The sequence below is a fragment of the Trachymyrmex septentrionalis genome, unplaced genomic scaffold (genome assembly GCF_001594115.1).
Source record: "Trachymyrmex septentrionalis isolate Tsep2-gDNA-1 unplaced genomic scaffold, Tsep1.0 scaffold31, whole genome shotgun sequence".
NCBI lineage: Eukaryota > Metazoa > Arthropoda > Insecta > Hymenoptera > Formicidae > Trachymyrmex > Trachymyrmex septentrionalis.
The window spans coordinates 1,825,103-1,831,102 of record NW_017305474.1 but is presented as its reverse complement, the minus strand read 5'-3'; the positions used below and the strand labels follow the sequence as shown (position 1 = coordinate 1,831,102).

Genomic DNA, 6,000 nt, shown 5'->3' with positions numbered 1-6,000 from the left:
ATTATTTTTAATTAAAATAATATTGATATAATTTTATTATTTCCAGTGTAGATACAAATTTTGAAAACACTTTTGTTGGATGGACTATGAAAATAATTATATAAGAACCCAAACTACAATAGTTGATAGAATGTCAAAATTTTTTACAGCTTTGCTTGAGTTTCCTACATAATCATTTTGATGGTCCAATAAAATTATTTTCAAATCTGTCTAAATTTTTAAATCATGCTTCAGCAAAAAAAGCGTTCCTTCTGCATTGAATTAAATTGCTTAACTTTATTTTATTTTATTTAAATTTACGACGTATCAAATGTGATCTATACACAGACACAAAAAAAATAACTTAATTTTGTATAATTTAGCAGTGTAAGTACTTTAGGTTACTCATTCACATTCTTATTACTTACTCGCGATCGAGCGAAAATCCGTTAATGGGCGTTTATCATCGACTTTGCGATTACGAAATGCGTGGAACTTTTGTGTGCAATAATAACGCCATAATTTTCACAGTGATCACCTAACCGTCGCAATAACATTCTATAAATAACCGCGGCCAAACCGGTATTAGGGTCATGCGGTGGTGGCTGCGGCTACGGCGATGGCAATGTGCTCACGATCGTCTGTCGCGGCATCCCGAAAAAGCGATGATCCCAACCGGAATTGCAAGACGAGTCGGCCGCGGATTTCGCGATGCGCTCGTCGCGACCGCATTTCGTTCGCTGCGTACGAAATACACGCACGCGAGAGACGGAGATCGCGGACGCGAATGCGATGTGCACTGGCCCGCTCCGCCACGCTCTGCTTGTCTCCGCAAACGCGACTCATTATGACGCGTCCTCTCCTCTTTTCCGTTTTCTCATCCTACCGGTCCTCTTTCCGTTTGCGTTTCTAAACGCCACTTTTCGTCGATATACATATTTCGTGATGTCCGGAGTGCCTACGGAAAAAATAGTTTTTTGCTGAAGCATCTAAAAATTTAGTTAGATATACACAGATCTGAAAAGAAAATTGATTAAACTATTAAAACAATGTAAGGACACTCAAGCTAGTTGCTGGAACGTCAAAACTTTTTGCTTATTACTTCGACATTCTAGCAACCAGTTTAAGCATCTTATTCTTTTGTTTAATTAAATTATTTTCAGATCTTCACCTAGCGAAATTTTTTGATATTTCAGCAAAATTGTTCTTTCCGTGATCAGCATTAAGAAAAATTTACTAAATCTTAATATTTCTTTGAGCAATAAGTAAACATTTAACTTACACTAAATAAAATCAAATTTTTAATCAAGAAAATCAACAAAAATCAAATTTAATCAAATGGTTTTTATATAATGATTTTTGTATCAAATAAATTTATATATGTATATAAAAGGTCATTATGGAGAAGAGGGCACACTTAAGCCTTTATTCCTGAATAACTTTTTATTATTGAATTAACGAACGAAAAAATATTATTTATATTCTACCTTTCTTTATTTGTACAAATCAATGAATTAAATTTTTGATATATTATTAGAAAAAATTGATATGTTATACCCTGGCATCTTTTATACACCTGTGTATACGAGTAAGATGCCACCCCCTATGGGAAAAGATGTCACAAACAATTAAATAATGTGATGCAATATAAGCTTGCATATTTTATTTATTTATAGTCCACAATCGAGAGTTTAAGCCATGAGAACACATAAAGGTATGATAAAACATAAATTGACGAAATATGAAAGAGAGTAATTTAGGAAGTAAGTTGGACATACTTTTATTCGTTTAAACAGCATTTCATTAATTTAAGTTAAAATATTTAAAATTATATAAAACATCCAAAATTTCAATTAATAAAATTATAAAATTGTTTTAATGACGGTTTCAAGCAGGAAAAATTGTGTTTTGTATTTACTGTCATCTTATCCCTAAGTGTGAGAGGAATACTCAATTACAACTTTTACGTATATTACAAATTATAATCTATATCATTCACATGACCTTCAAGGAACACTGATTAAAACCGTATATTAATATATCATTTGACCGGTTTTGACAGTAAGCATCGAAATAGAGACCTTAACTATTAGCATATCAAATATTATGTACAAAGAGCATGTTTCACGACCTACCTTTTCGTATTTCGTATAATCTTTACCAATCGACTTGAACATGTTCATCTCTGCCGATGACTGCGCAACTGTTTACTACACGCTTTTGCACAGTCAGTGTGGCCAACGTATGTTCTATAAAAAAATTATAAACAAAGTGGCGTCTTTCCTCGAGTTTCCTTACGTTTATAAATATAATATATACTTATATTTAGTAAATATTTATTTATTGTTAGAACTATTCAAACAAATATTCATTAAAATTTAATATTCTTTTTAGTGTGTATTTCGTCGATTCGCTTGTCATCATGTATGTTACAAATATTGAATCTTAAATCGATCTGAATTATTTTTCAACCTAAGAGTGATACGTAATTAATTTAATGAGTAAAAATAGACTTTTAATTCCGTGGTAACTTAGGAAATTTTGTTCAACAATTAAAGAATTACCGGAACTTTCTTGTTCTTGTTCTTATTAAAGCAAATTGTGTCGTCTGAGCGACGAACTTTATTACCCAGCTCTTTCTCTTGCATTCTCTATTTCTTTTTATTATTTGTAAAGTTGCTATCGCTTATAGCTAGTACGAGATAGCCTGCTCGCAAGAGTAACCAACAAGATCGTCTTTATCGTGGTCCAACTTTCTCTATATCTTTATTCGCTTGATTTTATACGATATCGGGAGTATAAATAGGTTTCGATCTTCGACATTTACTTTCTAACGCATTCATAAGAGACAGGAAATTTGTGTACGTTTTCTAAATAATACTCTTTTCCATCTATCATTGTAACGATCGATATATTATCTGGATCACATGACGAATTTTTGGTTTTTTACGGATATTTTTTTCTTCCTTTTTCTAGATTTCGCGAGAGAAGTTTCTTGCCAGCGCTTAAATTCGCTATACGATACTGTGACACATTTTCCGCGAACATCGATATATTTTCACGTTTGCCTAGCTGACCCTCTCCTTTCTCTCACTTAACCACAAATCTTAATGAATAAATTATATAACAATCCGCTATTTATGTGCTCTCAAAATCCGCAAATAAAATTTTTGTGCTCATTTCGTTTAGCTAAAAAAAATTTTTTGTGGGGGCTGAGTAGGCTGTTAGTCAGCCTATCCCCCCTCTCCCTCCCCCTCTCTCTCCCCCTCCATATATTAATGACAACCGATTTGGAAAATGAAATACATGGGATTTATGCGCTATTTAATAACATTAAAATGGCTCCAAAATGATTTACTAAAAGTCACTTTCCAACTAATAACGATTCATTTTAACGTCATTTTGTTATCGTGACTTGTTCTATTTGAGCTCTCTCTCTCTCTCTCTCTCTCTCTCTCTCTCGCTCCGAATTGTCACTCGAACTATATGAATTCTGATGTCGTCTGATCGTTAAATTGTAAGAATGAACAGGTTTTGTCAAGATCGTAGGAGAGGAAGCTCGACTGGTTGGGCTTCCATTACCGTTGTAATAAGACTATGGCTCAGGGCCGTATTACGTAAGAGAGCCGGTTCGATAAACCTGATCATCATGATCCCTACGTAGATCTCCCCGTCATTTCCCACCGAGCGTTGCCTAGCTGGATTCTCTCCTTCGATCGCGAGGTCGAGGCTCGTTCGAGGGCTCACCTGGATCCGTCGAAAAGTACTTGAATAAAATACCCGGCGCACGTGTGCGGATGCCATAGTAAAATGCATGCGAAATCAAAGTAAGAAATATTCAAAAATAAAATAAGATATATATTTATTACAATCTTAGCGTTCGAATAAAAAATAAAAATCTCTTTTAGACGAAAGCAGTAGAATTCTTACACTTTCGCAAATCTCATATATCAAAATCTTTAATATACCTCTAATATTTTTATGAAATTAACCGAAATATTCTTACAGAAGCTGAAAGACTTAAAATTTTGCTGGAAATAGATTTACAAGTAATTTGATTGAAACCTCAAACTGGTTGCTAGTCAAATTTCTTTTGCAGCATTGCTCGTCATTTTTTTAGCTTTTAATGTAATTATTTTAATAGTTCAATAAAATTATTTTCAGATTTGTACGCGCACAGTAAAATTTTGAGTCTTCCAACAAAATCGTTTTGCCCGTGTAAGCTTCACATCTTTTTTTTTCTGATGCAATAAAATTTGTGCCAAATTAAAAATATTTGTAAAAAATAAAGTGATAATATTATATCTTAACATTCGCGAGTAAAAAAATAAAATTCTATCCGAATGGAAGCGGCAGAATTCTTATTTTCACACAGATCTCACGTGTAAAAGTCTTCAGTATATTTTGATATTCTTATGAAGTAAATCAAAGTCAAATCGAAGCCTCTTACTTAAAGTATCTTACTTAAACTTTACGTCTTTTTTTTTCGGATAAGCTTCGACATATAATATTTCTCGCGCGACGTCTTCAGGCGATTCCCTGAAACATCGGGTTGACTCACAAAGTTGACCCATGCGTAAAAGTGGGGCGAATTATCGCGTCGAAGGGAAACGAGATAACCAAAAGGGGAAAAAAAGGCATGGAGGGTGGTGAAGTTTCGAGTGTACATATCAGCCGACTGGCTCCGGCTTCCCGGACATTGTCAGTGCATGTAACGACGCGGTGCAGCCGCCGCACGCCCACATTCCGACGGGTCTGAGGCAAATCTTTTTCGTCTTCCTTTCTCGTCTCTGTGCAGCGCGTGTACGATATTTCCCAGCATAGTGCCACGCGTGTTCCTTTGCAGAACATGTCCGCTCGTCCCGAGTAGGTATCTCTTTTTGCGAACGTTGAGGTGAGCAACATGTGAAACGCATTAAAAATGCAGACTGATTAATCTGCGGGTACGTCCCGATGTGCAGAAAGCCTGTTGAGCATGGCACTTCAGCTATACTCGTAAATTGACGTTTGGACTGACAGTTAATTTAGCAGTGGATCATTTGAGCCATTTGAGCTTTACGGGACGATTCGCAAAATCGACGCGACAGGCGAAAGTTTCCGTTTTCATTTTTGTCCCAGCTCTTACTTTAATTTCCTCTTGTCCTACAGTGATATTTCATTTATTCTAATATCACACACACCTTCTTTTACTTCTTAATTTTATTTCCATCTCGTATATATCGTTCATTTACTTCAACGACGTAAATAAAAAATTGTTTTTGAACTTCTAGAAAGGAACGAACTCGAAGAAACTTAAAGAGAAACAAAAAGTACATATATTAATATTATACTTTAAAAGAATTACTTTTATTCCTCTTTCAATCAGTTATTACACCTGAATTGCATTTCAAAATTAATATTGCAAAATTTTTGTAATTCGAAGTATTGAAATTCATTTTCTAGAAAACTGTGTTTTCCAAGTTGTGTCGTTGTTGTAGCAAATGAACGATATAATGTTTATGTTAATTTGAATCTTGAAGCTTATTGTGATAATTCGATCGAGTAAAAAGTTAGATTGTTTTAAGTGTAAAAATAGGAAAAATTAAAGCACTGACTGCATAATTATTCGACTTGACGTCGAAAGACCGTAATTCCAATCATGACTCGAGGTAATCTCGAAGGCTGACTTTACCAAGGCGTAATGCCGAAGTGTTATGCACCTCGAAAGGCAGGCGTGTCGTGTCTTGGAAAGGAGGTCGACGTATTATCGATCGGTTGTGCGACGATCGTTATCAAACTTTGATACGGCTGGATCTACAAATATAACGCCGGTGTAACTTCGCGAAGTAAGCAGCCAGTTTAACAGTCTATACGATGCTACAATGGACAAGCGTTGTAAATTAATTGGCAGAAAGACGGTTTTACCGTCGCCGTGAAGAGCCGGTCGTGCACTATCGATTGCCGTGCAACTGCAAGGGACGTCGACCTCGAAACTCTATTGACGAAGACTAGAGTCCGCGGAAACGATCGATAGTCGTTCCG

At 35.3% G+C, this 6,000-nt stretch overlaps 1 protein-coding gene across 4 annotated transcripts in view; it reads left to right on the top strand.

Annotated features, from left to right (window-relative positions):
• Nucleotides 1-6,000, top strand: part of LOC108749707 — a 98,734-nt gene that overhangs the window by 17,691 nt on the left and 75,043 nt on the right. The window contains exon 1 of one of the 4 annotated variants that reach the window (XM_018488608.1): nucleotides 4,854-4,873. The exons of the other annotated variants lie outside the window; for them this stretch is intronic. The gene's annotated coding sequence lies outside the window, so the exon portion shown is untranslated. Of the gene's footprint in view, nucleotides 1-4,853; nucleotides 4,874-6,000 lie in introns of those variants that run through there. 4 annotated transcript variants of the gene reach the window in all.